This window comes from Mesoplodon bidens (assembly GCF_964165515.1).
Source record: "Mesoplodon bidens genome assembly, chromosome: 3".
In the NCBI taxonomy this organism is placed as follows: Eukaryota; Metazoa; Chordata; class Mammalia; order Artiodactyla; family Ziphiidae; genus Mesoplodon; species Mesoplodon bidens.
Window position 1 is genome coordinate 21,262,665 of NC_138178.1, and position 19,684 is coordinate 21,282,348.

Sequence of the window (19,684 nt, forward strand, 5' to 3'; positions counted from 1 at the left end):
AAATATTAGCTCTATTACAACGTAAGTCAAGTGAAGTAGCAATTACATGTTGTTTTGATCATGCACGGAGTTTTTAAAAACAGATATTTTCTTGTGTATATATTCTTGATCAGAAGGGAATAACTCGAATAAAAATTCTGACTAATTGGCCATTAAGATGGTATGTTGGGAAACTGGTTCAAGATGGTGGAGTAGACGGATGAGTGCTCACTCCCTCTTGTGAGAGCACCAGAATCACAACTAACTGCTGAACAATCATCGACAGGAAGACACTGGAACTCACCAAAAAAGATACCCCACATCCAAAGACAAAGGAGAAGCTGCATTGAGATGGTAGGAGGGGTGCAATCACAATAAAATCAAATCCCATAACAGCTGGGTGGGTGACTCACAGACCGGAGAACGTTTATACCATGGAAGTCCACGCACTGGAGTGAAGGTTCTGAGCCCCACGTCAGGCTTCCCAGTGTGGGGGTCTGGCAACAGGAGGAGGAATTCTCAGAGAATCAGACTCTGAAGGCTAGCAGGATTTGATTGCAGGACTTCGACAGGACTGGGGGAAACAGAGATTCCACTCTTGGAGGGCACATACAAAGTAGTGTGTGCATCAGGACCCAGGAGGAAGGAGCAGTGACCCCACAGGAGACTGAACCAGACATCAAGTAGTGTTGCAGGGTCTGCTGCAGAGGCAGGGGTGGCTGTGGCTCACTGCTGGGACAAGGACACTGGCAGCAGAAGCTCTGGGAAGTACTCCTTGGCATGAGCCCTCCTGGAGTCCACCATTCGCCCCCACCAAAGAGCCTGTAGCTTCTAGTGCTGGGTTGCCTTAGGCCAAACAACCAACAGGGAGGGAACTCAGCCTCACCCATCAGCAGACAAGAGGATTAAAGTTTTACTGAGCTCTGCCCACCAGAACAACACCCAGCTCTACTCTACCAGTCCCTCCCATCAAGAAGCTGCACAAGCCTCTTAGACAGCCTCATCCACCAGAGGGCAGAGGGCAGAAGAAAGAAGAACTACAATCCTGCAGCCTGTGGAAGCAAAACCACATTCACAGAAAGATAGACAAAATGAGAAGGCAGAGGACTATGAACCAGATGAAGGAAAAGATGAAACCCCAGAAAAATAACTAAATGAAGTGGAGATAGGCAACCTTCCAGAAAAAGAATTCAGAATAATGATAGTGAAGATGATCCAGGACCTTGGAAAAAGAATGGAGGCAAAGATCGAGAAGATGCAAGAAATGTTTAACAAAGACCTAGAAGAATTAAAGAACAAAGACCTAGAAGAATTAAAGAACAAACAACACAGATGAACAATACAATAACTGAAATGAAAAATACACTAGAAGGAATCAATAGCAGAATAACCGAGTCAGAAGAATGGATAAGTGACCTGGAAGACAGAATGGGGAATTCACTGCCTCAGAACACACACACCAAAAAAAGAATGAAAAGAAATGAAGACAGTCTAAGAGACCTCTGGGACAACATTAAATGCACCAACATTCACATTATAGGGGTCTCAGAAGGAGAAGAGAGAGAGAAAGCACCCAAGAAAATATTTGAAGAGATTATAGTTGAAAACTGCCCTAATACGGGAAAGGAAATAGCCAGCCAAGTCCACAAAGCACAGAGTCCCAGGCAGGATAAACCCAAGGAGAAACATGTCAAGACACATAGTAATCAAATTGACAAAAATTAAAGACAAAGAAAAATTATTAAAAGCAACAAGGGAAAAATGACAAATAACATACAAGAGAACTCCCATAAGGTTAACAGCTGATTTCTCAGCACAAACTCTACAAGCCAGAAGGGAGTGGCATGATATATTTAAACTGATGAAGGGCAAAAACCTACAACCAAGATTACTCTACCTGGCAAGGATTTCATTCAGATTCAATGGAGAAATCAAAAGCTTTACAGATAAGCAAAAGCTAAGAAAATTCAGCACCACCAAACCAGCTCTACAACAAATGCTAAAGGAACTTCTCTAACTGGGAAACACAAGAGGAGAAAAGGACCTACAAAAACAAACCCAAAACAATTAAGAAAATGGTAATAGGAACATAGATATCGATAATTAGCTTAAATGTGAATGGATTAAATGCTCCAACCAAAAGACACAGGCTTGCTGAATGGACACAAAAACAAGACCCATATATATGCTGTCTACAAGAGACCCACACATTCATAACACATTCAGTATGTATGTGTTAGTAGGGACACATATATACTGAAAGTGAGGGGATGGAAAAAGATATTCCACGCAAATGGAAATCAAAAGAAAGCTGAAGTAGCAATACTCATATCAGATAAAATAGACTTTAAAATAAAGAATGTTACAAGAGACAAAGAAGGACACTACATAATGATCAAGGGATCAATCCAAGAAGAAGATAAAACGATTATAAATATATATGCACCCAACATAGAAGCACCTCAATACATAAGACAAAAGCTAACAGCCATAAAAGGGGAAATCGACAGTAACACAATAATAGTGGGGACTTTAACACCCCACTTTCACCAATGACAGATCATCCAGACAGAAAATTAATAAGGAAACACAAGCTTTAAATGACACCATAGACCTGATAGATTCAACTGATATTTATAGGATATTCCATCCAAAAACAGCAGATTACACTTTCTTCTCAAGTGCACATGGAACATTCTCCAGGATAGATCACATCCTGGGTCACAAATCAAGCCCCAGTAAATTTAAGAAAACTGAAATCATATCAAGCATCTTTTCCAACCACAACACTATGAGATTAGAAATAAATTAAAGGGGAAAAAACATAAAAAACACAAACACATGGAGGCTAAACAATACATTGCTAAATAACCAAGAGATCACTGAAGAAATCAAAGAGGAAATCAAAAAATACCTAGAGACAAATGACAAAGAAAACACAATGATCCAAAACCTATGGGATGCAGCAAAAGCAATTCTAAGAAGGAAGTTTATAGCAATCCAATCCTACCTCAAGAAGCAAAAAAAATCTAAAATAAACAATCTAACCTTATACCTAAAGGAACCAGAGAAAGAACAAACAAAACCCAAAGTTAGTAGAAGGAAAGAAATCATAAAGATCAGAGCAGAAATAAATGAAATCAAAATGAAGAAAACAATAGCAAAGATCAATAAAACTAAAAGCTGGTTCTTTAAGAAAATAAACAAAATTGATAAAACTTTAGCCAGACTCATCAAGAAAAAGAGGGAGAGGCTTCAAATCAATAAAATCAGAAATGAAAAAGGAGAAGTTACAATGGACACCACAGAAATACAAAGCAGCATAAGAGACTACTACAAGCAACTCTATGCCAATAAAATGGACAACCTGGAAGAAATGCACAAATTCTTAGAAAGGTACAACCTTCTGAGACTGAACCAGGAAGAAATAGAAAATATGAACAGACCAATCACAAGTAATGAAATTGAAACTGTGATTAAAAATCTCCCAACAAACAAAAGCCCAGGACCAGATGGCTTCACAGGTGAATTCTATCAGACATTTAGAGAAGAGCTAGCACCCATCCTTCTCAAACTCTTCCAAAAAATTGTAGAGGAAGGAACACTCCCAAACTCATTCTATGAGGCCACCATCACCCTGATACCAAAACCAACAAAGATACTACAAAAAAAGAAAATTACAGACCAATATCACTGATGAATATAGATGCAAAATTCTTCAACAAAATACTATCAAACAGAATCTAACAGCACATTAAAAGGATCATACACCATGCTCAAGTGGGATTCATCCCAGGGACGCAAAGATTCTTCAAGATACGCAAATCAATGTGATACACCATATTAACAAATTGAAGAATAAAAACCATATGATCATCTCAATAGGTGCAGAAGAAGCTTTTGACAAAATTCAACACCCATTTATGATAAAAAAAAAAACTCTCCAGAAAATGGGCATAGAGAGAACCTAACTCAACATAATAAAGGCCATGTACGACAAACCCACAGCAAACATCATTCTCAATGGTGAAAAACTGAAAGCATTTCCTCTAATATCAAGAACAAGACAAGGATGCCCACTCTTGCCACTATTATTCAGCATGGTTCTTGAAGTGCTAGCCATGGCAATCAGGTAAGAAAAAGAAACAAAAGGAATACAAATTGGAAAAGAGGAAGTAAAACAGTCATTGTTTGCAGATGACATGATACTATACACAGATAATCCTAAAGATGCCACCAGAAAACTACTAGAGCTAATCAATGCATTTGGTAAAGTTTCAGGATACAAAATTAATGCCCAGAAATCTCTTGCATTTCTATACACTAACAATGAAAGATCAGAAAGAGTAATTAAGGAAACAATCCCATTCATCGTTGCAACAAAAAAATACCTAGGAATAAACCTACCTAAGGAGGTAAAACACCTGTACTCAGAAAACTATAAGACACTGATGAAAGAAATCAAAGATGACACAAACAGATGGAGAGATATACCATGTTCTTGGATTGAAAGAATCAATATTATGAAAATGACTATACTACCCAAAGCAATCTACAGATTCAATGCAATCCTTATCAAATTACCAATGGCATTTTTTACAGAGCTAGAACAAAAAATCTTAAAATTTGTATGGAGACAAAAAAGATCCCGAATAGTCAAAGCAATCTTGAGGGGAAAAAATGGAGCTGGAGGAATCAGGCTCCCTGACTTCAGACTATATTACAAAGTTACAGTAATCAAGACAATATGGTACTGGCATAAAAACAGAAATATAGATCAATGGAACAGGATAGAAAACCCAGAGATCAAGCCAAGTACCTATGGTCAATAATCTATGACAAAGGAGGCAAGGATATACAATGGAGAAAAGACAGTCTCTTCAATAAGTGATGCTAGGAAAACTGGACAGCCACATGTAAAAGAATGAAATTAGAACACTCCCTAACACCATACACAAAAATAAACTCAAAATGGATTAAGGACCTAAATGTAAGATTGGACACTATAAAACTCTTAGAGGAAAACATAGGCAGAACACCCTTTGACATAAATCACAGCAACATCTTTTTTGACTCACCTCCTAGAGTAATGAAAATAAAAACAAAAATAAACAAATGAGACCTAATGAAACTTAAAAGCTTTTGCACAGCAAAGGAAACTATAAACAAGACAAAAAGACAACCCTCAGAATGGGAGAAAATATTTGCCAATGAATCAATGGACAAAGGATTAATCTCCAAAATATACAAACAGCTCATGCAGCTCGATATGAAAAAACAAAAATCCCAATCAAAAAATGGACAGAAGACCTAAATAGACATTTCTCTGAAGAAGACATACAGATGGACAAGAGGCATATAAAAAGCTGCTCAACATCACTCATTATTAGAGAAATGCAAATCAAAACCACAGTGAGGTATCACCTCACACCAGTTAGAATGGGCATCATCAGAAAATCTACAAACAACAAATGCTGGAGAGGGTGTGGAGAAAAGGGAACCCTCTTGCACTGTTGGTGGGAATGTAAATTGATAATAGCCAATATGGAGAACAGTATGGAGGGTCCTTAAAAAACTAAAAATAGAATTACCATATGGCCCAACAATCCCACTACTGAGTATATTCCCAGAGAAAACTATAATTCAAAAAGACACATGCACCCAAATGTTCTTTGCAGCACTATTTACAATAGCCAGGTCATGCAGGCAACCTAAATGCCCATCGACAGACGAATGGATAAAGGAGATGTGGTAAATATATACAATGGAATATTACTCTTCCTTAAAAAGGAATGAAATTGGATCATTTGTAGAGATGTGGATGGACCTAGAGACTGTCATACAGAATGAAGTAAGTCAGAAAGAGAAAAGCAAATATCGAATATTAACGCCTGTATGTGGAATGTAGAAAAATGTTACAGGTGAACCGGCTTGCAAGGCAGAAATGGAGACACAGTTGTAGAGAACAAACGTATGGACACCAAGGGGGGAAAGCGGGGGAGCGGTGGTCGTGGTGGTGGTGGGATGAACTGGGAGATTGGGATTGACAAATATACACTAATATGTATAAAATAGATAACTAATAAGAACCTGCTGTATAAAAAATAATAAAATAAAATTTAAAAAAGATGATACTTTGGAAATGTTAAAAATTAATTCCTTTAGGTTCTTTGATATATTTCTTATCTGAAAAAGATTTCTGCCCAATAATCTTTTCTTCAGGATATTTGTCACAATATATTTCTGTTTAGATGGACCCAAATGGGTCTGGGGAAGATGGAAAGCTTTTTCCAAAAAGATAATAGGCTTTTTAAGAAAACATGAGTTATTAGAAATTATATTATCTTAGTCACCACCCCAACCAGTAGGAAGGATTTGCAAGTCACAGGGATGGTATTCTTGTTTACCAATCAAGTGATTACCTAGTTTTGGGATAGACTTTGAAGAAAATAATGGCTAAAAATCTTTTCATAGGCATGCAGTATAGCTACTCTCCTATGCCAACATTTTTTATTTTGCTGATTAGAGACAACTTGAATATGTTTACTTTTGATGTTGTGGCTTTTGAGGCCAGCAGATGGAGAAGGTAAAGATACATATATTTATACACATACATTCATTCCCCTTCTATGCACATCTTTTAAAAACAAAGTTTTTATATAACACATGGTACTTAAAGGAAAGAAGTCTCTCTCCTCCTCCCAGAGGTACAGAATTAATCTAGAATTAAAGGGATAAACCATGGAAGGAACGTTCAAGGATATAAACCCTACAGTGGATAAGATTAGAATGTGTCATAACCTCCTGGAAGAAACACTGATAAACTGATACAGGAGACCTTCCACAGAAAAAGGGAATATGTTCTCAAACATATTTGGGATCATTCCTCAAATATATTTGAGAACTGGACTTCAATAATGATTCTTTCAGCAAGATTTAAAATGATTTTTTGAATCATTCACATGTAAATTGTTTAACATTCAGGGTGATAAATAAATGAAGAGCTAATTCTGCTGGGGGCAACTGGAAAAACAATTTGCTAACTGAGCCAAGGGAATTAAGAGAGAAGGCACATTGCATTGTATTCAAATCGCCTCTACTTCCTGGGGTGCAACAGGATTAACCTTCCCTACCCCTTGGATTTGAATTTGCTTTGAACAATGAAATGTAAGCAGAAGTGATACATGTGCCTACTGGGTTTAATTGCCAATACCCCACTCTTTGTCTCTCTCTTCTGCTGCATGATCTCCATGGAAACATGCGTTAATGTCAAAGTGCTATAAGGGTCATACCACCTGGAGTGCCGAGCTACACATGGAGGACTGCTGTCCTGTAGAATGACCTGGATCCACAGCAGACTTTGGCTGGGCTGGAAATATACTTTGATTGTGCTAAACCTCTAAGAATTTGAGGATGTTTAGTACTGCAGCAAAACCTATCTTATTGTGACTAACAGGAGCTAACATTAAGAAGGAATATTTGCAGTTGGTACATTATTTACTTGTAAAACGCAGGGAATCAGCTGACAAACTACTACAAACAGTATGATAATTCAATAAGATGTCTGCTGGACAATTAATATACAAAATGAATAACCAAATATACAATGAACAATAAATACAAATGTATGGTAGAAGAACACTTGTTATTTACATTCACATCCCAAAATTCAGAACATGCTTAGGAATGAAATTAATGAGACATGCCTAATATATATAAAGAAAATTTTAAGACATTACTAAAGAACTCAGAAGAAAACTTGAATGAATATAAAAGCATGTCATGTTCTTAGATAAGAAAAGATGGTATTACAGAGATTTAAGAATCTGATGTTAATTTGTAAATTCCATGTGATCTAATTAAATATCAAGACAAGCTTATTACAGAGTACTTACAGTAAAATAAACATAAGAATGCCAAAAAAATTCTAGAAACGCAGGGAAATGGGGAGTACGCTAGACTTAGCACTTACTAATGTATTATAAAGCTATAATAATTAAAAACTGTTGTTTCTGGCAGACAGTTAAAATAGGCAGACAGATAATTGGAACAGAGTAGAAATAAGCCCAAATGATGTAAGGACTTAATATATGATAAAATGGTATTTTAAGTCAGTGGGAAAAGATGTAATGTTCATTAAATAACAAGTGGATAGGTATCATGAAAATATCACACCTCTATCTCACTCTTTGCACAAATGTACACAGTAAAGCAGTCAAATTTTTGAAGGTTAAAAAACTAAAATTAGGGGCTTCCCTGGTGGCGCAGCGGTTGAGAGTCCGCCTGCCGATGCAGGGGACATGGGTTTGTGCCCCGGTCCGGGAAGATCTCACATGCTGTGGAGCGGCTGGGCCCGTGAGCCATGGCTGTTGAGCCTGCGCGTCCGGAGCCTGTGTTCCGCAACGGGAGAGGCCACAACAGTGAGAGGCCCGTGTACCACAAAAAAAAAAAAAAAAAAAAAATCCTAAAATTAAAATACTAGAAAAAACAATAATCTCAGAGTATGGAAGGTTTTTATAATGTGACAAAAACCTCAGAAAATATAAGACATGAAAATGAAAATTTTAGTTACATAAAAATAAAAAGATTTTCTATGTGACTAAAAAAATCAAATACAAATAGTAAATGACAAACATTAAAAAATTTGCAACCCATATGATGAAGAATTATTATACTTAATATAAAAAGATATAAATCATCATAAACACCAACAATCCAAGAGAAACATGAGCAATAGATATGAAATAAAGTACATACAAAGGATTAGAAACATACAAAAAGATACCAAGCCAGAGAAATGCAAGCAATCACTATACTGAGACATTATTTTCACAGATTGGCAAATACCAAAACAGCCTACAGACAGTGTTGATAAGGATGTAGGGAAATAGGAACTCACCTGCATTTCTGATGGTGTAACTGATAAACCCTCTATAGGATTAACTTGGTAATATCTACCCTTCAAGAAGAATTTCCCATAGTCTTTGAACCATTAGTTTAACTTTCATAAATTTATCTTACAGATATACTCACACTAGTGTGAAATGAGTTAGGCCCAAGTATAGTCCCCCAAACAGTACCTATAGTAAAGAATAATAATAATGATGATGATAATAAAGATTGAAGAATGACTTCAATGCTCATAGAGAGAAATAGTTTAGGGGAAAGCATGGTACATTCATACAATGGATATTTATTATGCAGCCCTTATAAAGAATGAGGCATCTCTGTATGGCTAATACGGAGTAAGCTACAAGGTATATTGTTAAGTGAGAAATGCAAGGTTCAGGCACAGAACGGTGTGTATCTTATGCTCTTATTGGTGTATATATTTGTACCTTTGTGTGCACAGAGCATAATTCTGGAAAAATATCCTAGAGCTTTGGCAATAATGGTTGTCTGTAGAGGCCGGTCTTGGAACACTAGGCTCAGAGGCAGGAAGAAGACCTCCTTTCCACCTTGTGAATTTCAAACTACATACCTTTTTCATTTCAACTGAAATAATTTTTAAAAGAAAGATAAAAAAAAAAATCCCACATGCCGCAACAAAGGTCTCATGTATCGCAACTAAGACCCAGCACAGCCATATAAATAAATAAATACATAAATAAATACATAAATAAATAAAAAAGAAAGATCAACAAACAAAGGTAAACAAAAAGAAGGTTTAGAGATTTTGTGGCAAGTGCAGCCTCACTAAGTGTTAGCAATCCTAACAGAACTATTGATAGAAAAGACAAATTGCACTTGAGGTCTCGTTGTTCACAATGATCTAATTGCCAGATGGCAGATCACCTCCCCTTTACTCTCACCTTTCCTAGCATGTCTAGATTATCTATTCTTCCATGTAGTAGAAGCTTATACTTAAAAAAAAAATTATTGGAAAATTTGGAAATGGAGTTCTGTTTGCAGAATGTACAATGTGAGGCTCCTAAGAACTAGTTGTGAATATCAAAGAAATCACAGGATGAGCCAGGTGATGACTTACAAGGTCAGATGATGAAAGTAAAACCCATTTCATCCCTCGCTGTAACCCCACCCTGTGTATCTACATCTCCCACAAGGAAGAGTGTGCCATCTGCCCTGCTCCGGCATGTAGAAGGTATGGATCAGATTTCTGTCTTGAAATAAATTCAGAAATAATAACTGCTCTTGCTTTGTTTTTAGTTAGGAGAATATAGCCTAAAACATTTGGCTTTGGAAAATACAGCAGAAGGGGAGAAGAGAACGAGTATGGGTTGGTATGTGGGAACAAACAGAACTAATAAGAACACCTGCTGGGTGGTGGGCATCGTGGTAAGTGTTTCACACAGATATTTCATTTATGCCTCACAAGAACACGAAGAGGTATGTATCATTAATATCATTTTGTGCATTTTGAAGCTGGTAAGAGGCAAACCAGGTTCCCTACCCACTTCCCACAACTTGCACTGCACCAGAGCGTTGGCCATTATTTAGTATCTTTGTTCGGTACTTTCCCACTTCCTTATCTCACATTTTGTAGGACATCATTTTTCCTTCACTAATAGAATTTCACCTATGTGAGGGAAAATTTTGATCCTAAGAACTTAGAAGAGGAGCTGAATGACAAATATGGTTGTTCTTCCAAGAAAGAAGAAGTTTGGTGATTCACCAAAATCTCCACTCATTCACATTCTGGGAATTTATAGCTTCCCTCATCTTCTCCTCAAAGAAAGTATGATTTTATGTTTTTCATTTTGAAGCAACTTAACTAAGCTTGTTGTTAAGTTGTAAGTCATTTCTCAATGGAATGGTTGGTGCTGGGATGACTGTTTGGTATCCTCGCTTTTTGAGAGCTTCTGGAACTTTCTAAAGCTAACATTCTTCAGACTGACATGACCTCTAGAGACAGATATGAAGTATATTTGTGGGTTGGAGACGATAGGTTCGTCCCGAGCACTTCCGGTCACTTCTGTGCACAAACAGAAGAGTATCTGGTCCAAATGACAATTTCCAAATATGTGTACATGCTTCTGAAACTATTTTTTTTCTTTAGCCTAGTTTAGTTTGTTCAGACTTGCCATGAGTTTGGCTTTGCTTCTAATGAGGAAAGGTACCTTTTTAAATTCTGTCTTCCATTTAGAAACAGAGTTCCAAATGTCGGGCTGGATCTGGAAGTCATTACTTGTAGGAATAAAACATGATAAGTACGTATTTGAATGAATGCTCACAGCTGTGTTTTTTATTAAAGAAATTCAGTGAGAAGAGTTTTAATTCTGCGTTATAGTTGAGAATTTTAAGGTGTATAACACTGGCAATTCCAAATTAGAGCTCCCCGGCAACTGTCACTCTGTGACAACACATTTTATCTAACGAGGCATAAAAATGTACACTTTGTGTACTCCAGAGCAAATTCACGTGCAGGGGAATAAGGGTTAAGGGGAGAGTGGGAGCCATCTCTTTGAAATCTTAGCTGCAATGCTTCATCTCTGCAGTTACTTTATTTGCAGCTATATTTTCTGCATTTCTTACAATTCAGTAATTCTAATGCATTGCATATGATTTAAGTGTTATAGAGATATTCAGTCAATTCCTTTTCCAGTTCCATTTATCCCACTCTCATTAACTTCCCTCCTAATCCATATGATCTTCTGGAGCAATTAACAGATTCTACATTTACACTTGTCCAAATCTCACTCATTTTATGAGCTGTTAGTTTAATGGCTACAAAATGTTTTATAGCATCTCATGACGTCTCTACCGAGTGGATCTGATTTCAGCTAGTCACTAGAGTCCTGTCACATTCACTCATGATCTTGGCTTCTGTCTTTCTACAGCTAGGGGACCAGTCAGTGTAGAACAGAGATCCAAGTGACCTCTGATCCAGACACTGGGTGCATGGATTCACTTTCTTCCCAGATGATACACAATTGCTTGCTTAGTATTTAGCACAACCCCTACTGATCAAAAAAAAAAAAAAAAAAAAAAAGTTGGTGAGAATTGCGGACTGTTTGTCTTTACAGTTGCTGGCTCTGAGTTCCAGAAGGTGACTGTGTGCTTGTGACTGCCCTTACATTCAAAATGTGAATTGAACATGAACGTTAAATCCTCAATCCCTTCCCCCAGATGGAGCCACACAGATGGGCTGATTAAAATCACAGGTCTGTGTTAAAGGAAAATTATTGCATTAGAGGAAGCATTTGGGGAAAGTGGGCGACGGGTTGGGAAAAAAAAATAACAAACAAAAGCAGATGGAGTATCTTGCTTGGCAAGATATTATTTCATTATTCTTTTATTATCTAACTTTTGAAATGGGAGAACATAGAATAATAGCCGGTACAGATTTGTCAGTAATAAAACATCAGGTAAAACTCCTTCAGGGCCAAGACAACTAACAGGCTATTGTTTAATAGCTTTACAAAAGCTTGATTTTTTTGTCTTCATTTGTGCTTTGCAATGATTCACTTATGCAAAGAGCTACTGCATACGTGACATTGTCCACAGTGCATCCAGATTCTTAGAACAAATGCCTCAAATTAGTATTTTGAAATGGAGTAAGCTGGGCACTCCAACATTCCCTCTAGAAAACATTTCACTGGAAGAGTTCTGCTACCTTTAAACACACTAGTTCTTTTGTTGGAGAGATTTTTATTCCCAAAGTATCTTGGTCTATGTCATCCAAAAAGAATGCAGCTCAAGTAATAATGATTTTGAAGTTTATGTTGCAGAAAGCATGCTAGTGAGACATTTATCTAGGATGATATGAAGGGAGCCTTAATTAAACTTAAGGAAATCAAATTTTTAAAAGGAGAGTAAACAACAGTTTGCAGATTTTCTAGGGGATATGAGGACTTCAACGTTGAAAAGCAAATGCACCCATTAGCCCAATACATGTAAACTGAGGAATAAGAGTGCCATTTGTGAGCACAGTTTCCTTCTAAAACCATGGGGAAGGGGTGGGGAATTAATGATTGAGGCTTACTTTCAGCAGATGGGAAAATAACCAGGGTAAGAGGACAAGAAAAGTCATCAACAGGGAATGTTTGGGGTAGAGGTCTAAGGTAGTGAAGTAGTTTGGGGCAATTACCTACCAGAATCCAGGAATTGGGAGATTCAGCATTAACCAACTCCTTTGGGAAAACGGGATATTCTATCTTCATATCACAACCTATTAATGCCATTGGATTAAAAATGTGGGTCCTCTCTACTCTCTTGAAGCTTTAAAATTAGAAGGTGATTCTCTTACTTATAGTCATAATCCTTTTCTGGGGATCTTCTTCTCTACGACCCCAAATTTATGAGAAGGCTGCCTGGTAAAGGGGAAAGTTTCATAGTCAGACACATAAGTATGAGTATCTGCCATTTTTAGCCCAGTGACTTGGATAAGCTACCTAACATCTCCAAGACTTGATTTATTCATCTCCAAAATGGAGATTATGCTCCGTGCTTCATACATTTTTTTGGAAGGATGGTGAAACACACAGAAAGGACCTAGCAGAGTGGTTGGCATATGGTAGGTGCTCCATAAATGAGATTCTCTCTCTGCCTTCCTTCTGTTTCCTTTTCTGGAATGGGAACAGCTCAGTCTACATGATAATAAAATATTTGGTTCTGTAGACACAAGAATCGTGATAAAAGTTTTTGACTGTGCCAAGTGGCACTTGCTGATTTTAAGAGGGTTAGACAAAGAATTAGGCCTCCACGACATCCCAAATAATATGTTAGACACTGGGAATATAGTGATAAAGAAATTCCATACCCATGGTTCTATCATTCTGGAGCTTATATTCTTGTAGAAAGTAGAAAAGGATCCCATTTTGAAGAGGTTATGAGGTAAGGTTCCTTCAAAGGGTAGAAGCTAAAGGGTTCCAAGACCTCAAAAGACCCAAGGAGGCAGGGAGAGGACTGTGTCTGCTGGGTTCAGGGCAGATCTGTGTTGCATTATACACATTCTTCTCATGCTACCTGGTCTACTTGCACATGTGACACCTAACCCAGTGTCACTGTCCACTGAAATCATGGATTGCCTGGAGATAGGTGGTGAAGCTCAAATGAGAAGGCATCTGTGAAAGGGTTTGAGGCTCTGTGAGGTGCCAGACCGAAACGGGCTCTTTAGTTTAGGGCTCTCTGCAGGCCCGCACCCTAGGGACCTCCTGCAGTCTCTCCCCCTGCTCTGCTCTTGGATGTAAATTCCCTGGGCAAAGTGAGGCTCCAAGAGGCCATTCTGAGACTACTCACGGAATATTAGCCGAACAGCGGCAGCTAAAAACATCAGTGAGGCTGAAACATAGCTGCCTTCTCTAACCATCCTTAAAGAGCCCTCCAAAATCTACACTCTACCCTTTCCCTTCAAAGGTATATGCATTTGTTCCTAGGTTTTATTGGAAAGTGCTAAGGTCCAGAGGTGTGAAGTCCTATAGACCTAACTCTACCAATTTTCCTATGAAAGCAAATTTGTTTACCTCCTTTTAGGCATAAAATGAGGCTCTTTTGGGGGGCTGTACAGGAAAGCTACACACTTTTACTGGGTGTCCCTGGCACTTGTATTCCTCTGATCAATTCTTCGTTCAGTTATAACAGCCACTTAGCAGTAGCTTCTTAAATGCCAGAGACCTAGAGTTTGGACTTAGAGGGATTCTAATAAACTCATGCTTATTTCAGAGTCCCATGCTAGGGTTTGGGGAATGCTAAAAAACCAAAAAACAAAAAATCAAAAAACCCCAAACCCCCCTGAGCCCTGTAACACTTGATATGGCATCAGTGTATCAGTGATGTTGATGGAGAAAAATACTCAAGAATTCTATTGTAAACATGTGATGAAGGATTGATTTTTCAGGATTTGAGGACTCCAAAATTAATATACAAGAGACAGCACATTTTAATAAGCTGTCAATGAAGTAAACCAAATAGAAAATATACTGCCGTCTGCTATCAGAGCTAGCCAGCTGAAGAATTATTCTGCTTCAACTCAATAATATAGGAATCCTTAACAGCATTAAATATCAAATTCTAAAATAAGGGAAAAAAAGTAGAAAGAATAAAAATCTATAGCAAAAAGACAAAAACCTAGAGGGAGAATTCGAGAAAATCTGTTTATTTGTGATCTTATTTTTTCATTCCCTTATGAAAGCTTTGTCAGTAGCTGATGGGTCTTACATGCATGAAGTTGTTAATCACATTTAGGAAATTTACATGCTGTTAACTGCATATGAAACTCACTTAAATCGGGCAGATTTACTACCCCAGATCAGTCTTATTTCATTTACTCTATACTTATCACTAATACAAATTCATCCTAATATGAATATGTGAGGCTTGACTTGACAATAACCCTTTCCTTTTGTGTGAATGACAGCCCAGATGCAATTCCTGAGCTGTTAGGAGAAGGTGTGATTCTGCAGCTCCAACCTAGGAATATGCAGTAAATCAATAAAGCAACTAACATGCTTCACAATTGGGTGCAGGCACGCAAGACGATCAGCTTAAGGAAAAGAAGTTCAAGGTGAGAAAAAGTCTATATTAGCTTTTTATTGTGGTTCAAGTTGGGAGCAAGGACCAAAATGTTCTTCTTTTTCTAGGTGAAAGCATATCTCCAGTGGCAGGTGAAACCACATGTAACTGCACTGTCCCAGGCTTGAATCATGTTAGCAGACAACTTGATATTTTTAGAGAAAAGAAAAAATCACATAAAATCGATGCTATGGCTAGAAACTTCAAACAAATGAATGAAGCGAATGAAGAAAATCGTGCTGGGTCAGTGACACCCATACACTTGGATCCACCCTCCTGTCCTCTTTGGGGCTTAGGATGGTGCTGTGTGTGCCTTGTGCCTTTTGCACTTCTTCAATACAGAGTGGATAAGAAGTTCAAACAGAGAGCTTGGGCTAAGGACTGAAGGGAAGGATGCAGTGAAGAAAGGGAAGCTCAAGGATTCTGGCTCTACAAGGATGCTCTCTAAACCCAGCCTGAGTTATACATGATCAAGTAAGGTGTTTTCCTGAGGCTATTTCATTACGGGGAAAACCTTGCTTTTCAGAGCTTCAAGATTTGAAGTTTTGAAACTTCTCTACCTTCCCAGCTGACCCAGAAAAGCATGATGCGCTTTGTTCTACGAAGTTATAGGACATTATTACTGTGCTTCTAACATACGCAATGTTGCCTCATGTGTAAAATGGGATTAATATTAGTACCCACTAAAGTACCGTATAAAAGGTTGCCATGAGCATTAAATGAGTTAATTCATAATGGCAGCCTCACATAGTACAAGGTCAATGAACTTTAGCGGCTGTTATTGCTATTCTTGTGGATATTATGACCATATTTCCATAGTAAGAATTGCCCTCAGTCATGATACATAGAAGGCAGGCAAATAGTAACACAGCAAGTGGATGAAAGCCCAAATGGGGGAAATTTTTAATTTGTCACTTCTATTAATACTGTACCTACAGGGTTAGGGAAAATCTCCCACCTTCCTTACATTTTTATTCAGTGGCTATCTAATTAAACTGAAAACCAATCATGGAAAACTTTAAGGGGGGAAAAAGTGACAAAAGGGCAGTTCAAAGACTTTTAAAAAATTATTTTGTTTATTTTATTTTGTTTTTTTTTTTTGATAAACTTGAAGAAATATTGTCACCCACTTAGACTTGGCAATGGGGCTACTTGTGACGTCTTATTTTATTATTAACAACAAAAGCAGCAGAACCAGGACCTTTTCTCCTGCCATCTGCCTCCTTGTGTCCCTGAATTAGCTCTTTCTCCCCTCATTCCCTGGAGGGAAATGATCATCCACTAGTGATTTCAGTGGTGCGGAGTTTCTCTCAAAAGTCTCCTGGCCCAGAATGATTGTCTTAATTTGTCAAATTCCTGGAAAATATCTGAGTGTAGCACGTTATTCACAGATTTCTAGACCTATTGGGATTTGAGACTATCCCCCAGGGTTTTCTGCAATCAACATATATAATAGCATCAGGACTAGGTTTATATGCTGAAAACATGATGCAGCACTAATTTGGGTCATTTTTACAAGCCATTATGCATCGATTGACCAAATTAGCTGAATGTGATGTGAATTGATTAAGGTAGCCAGACTTACTAATTGACTGTTCTGAAACAAAAATTGTTTTGACCGTGTAGATGCAGACCCAAGCTTTTAGGTGACTGGAAAAATGCAATGCATTACAGAGCTATTAAGCACATGCAGTGACTTTCTGTGGCTCACGCGTACTGGAGCAAAGGTGAAAGATTAAAGGTGCTGAAAGGCCTTTCTGATTTAGAAAGTGATAGGGAGCAGATTTCTGGTATGGATTGTAGAAATCTGTGCACAAGCTCAGCTATGATCCATGTCAGTTGTCTCTAAAGCAGAAGAGATGGTAAAAATGAAGCAAAGCCCATGAAGAAGGGACCTGTGTGTCACCCATGGGGCATTCTTCTAGTGCTGCTGCCTAGTACATACTGCTCATTCTCATTCCAAGTCACAGAGTTAAGTTAAAAAAAAACAACAACAACACAAAGCACTGGATAAATAGTCAGTGGAAATGCAGAGATAAGAGTACAACCCAGAAAGACTTGCTGAGTCCAGTTTTATCAGAGTCTTATCAGATGGGCACTCCACCTTCTCGGTGCGGTGTGGGGGTTAAGTACATCACCCTGCAGTCAACCTCCCTGGATTCTGGGCTAAGCTTGTCAGTTTCACTCCTTGGCTGACATAGGGCAGTTAGTTCCCTGAACTTCTCTGCATGCCAACTTCCTGATCAGTAAATTGGGTAGAATAGACCCTATCCCATAGAGTTGTGTTAAGCGTTCGATGAGATAAAATTATGTAAAGCACTTAGTACAGTGTCTGACACATTATAAATCCTTATATTTAAGCTCTATTTTATCCTCCTCATCATTCTTTTTCCAAGATGTCTTCCCCCTTCACCATATCTGGTTGGTCTTGACTCCCCCAGCTTCTTAATACCTGGGCTCAGGTAAGCTTCCTCCCAGAACCAGAAGACACTGGGGCTGGTGTGCTGTTTCCAAGGGGAACTTCCTGTTGCAGTGGCTTTAGGTTAAGTCGTGGTCAGGGAAAGTGGAGTGAGAGCCAACTCTGCCTAAGGGAAAGAGGCTCGGATGCCATCGAAATACTGCCAGCCTGACATAATTCCCCACTGCTAAGATTAGCCTCTTTGCAGAATCAGAATACAGTATTAGTAGGAATAATTCAGAGTAAATTAAATGATTACTCTGTAACAACTTGCAAACTGCCCTTTTACTTTTAGCAAAATATGGAGCTCTTTTCCGATGCGTGTTTACGGCAGAGATTACCACATTTGCTGCCCTCTGGAGAATAAGAAGGGGCTTCTCTGGATGCTCTCTGCAGATGGGTTTTGAATTCCAGTGAATAGAGACAACCGTGCTATAATTCACAGGGATTCCACAGGCTACGTTGCCCGTGTGAATGAAAGAAGGCAGTTCATCAAACTGTCGTACTGTTTAGACCAAGGTTGCTTATAGCCATACAGAGGGCTCCAACCACCTACTTCGAAACCAGGTACACAAACACACGTCCTGCCAGGAGTCCACTCCTTTGCCCTATTACCAATCTTTATGTCAACTTGAAAATGCTCAGTTATTTTCCCAATCCATGGCCCTAAACTTGGCGTCTTTCAAGAATCACTCCACCTTTCAGGCGCTTAATCCTTCACTGAGTTACACTAAAAAGTTAGTATGGTAAGTCTCAAAACCAAAAATACATTCATTTGAAATCTGCTGTAAGAGTGATCTAAATCAGAGAATGCACTAGCCTGCGGTGATTTTATGGGGACCCCCGGGCCTCAGTCCCAGAGACTGTCAATAGTGGGGGCAAGGCCTAGGAATGGGCACTTCTGGAAACCTCCACAGGGCTTACAACATGCAGTCAGCCTGGGAAGCACTCTGCTTTTCACTTTGCCACTCTGAGTACCCTCCAGGTCTAATGTGAGAAATGTCTTTTAGAATTTAGGGCTGAGAAAATGTGTTTTTTGCTTTGTTTTGTTTTTTTGTAATAATGACTCAATTTTCTTTCTTCTCCTACATAGAGTGACTTGTATAATACACTTTATTTCTTATTATACCTGATGTCAGGAAGCTTAGAGTAAATTTAAGATTCAATGACAAAAGTCGTCTTAGCTCTCATGGCAAGGATATTGGATCTCCTCTTTTTTGATTCAGTTTTACTATCTCTCATAAATATATTTGGTATCTATTTCATTGCGAGTTTCTTCAAATTCTTAGAGGAGTTGCTCCTTGTTTCTGTTCTTCATTTTTTTTCTACTACAAAGTGAAGGGTGAAAATGGGTTAAATCATCATCATAATAATAGTAATTATTATATTGATGGGGATTGGTTGGGGGGCTTTGCATTTATATGGTAGGGTCACTGAACTGAATCATATGTGTGGTTGGCTCCCTGGGTGATGCAATAGTTCACTTGATATGCAAAGGCAAGTGGAATCTCATGAGGCAAATTTCCTATTGAGCCAGGAGGCCAAGGGTCCAGCAAATGCAAAGGCCTTGAGGTGCAAAGGAGTCTCTTTCCAGGCAAAACATGGGACACTGAACCAAAGCTGTAGGTGAAGAGGGTGGGTGGAAAGACAGGCCCAGATTGTCCTGCATCTTGAAATGGGTTTATGCCTAGGGACACTGGAGAGTCATCAAAAGGTTGTAAGTACCAAATTTACATTTTGAAAAGATTCCTCAAGCTGGATTACAGATAATGGGCT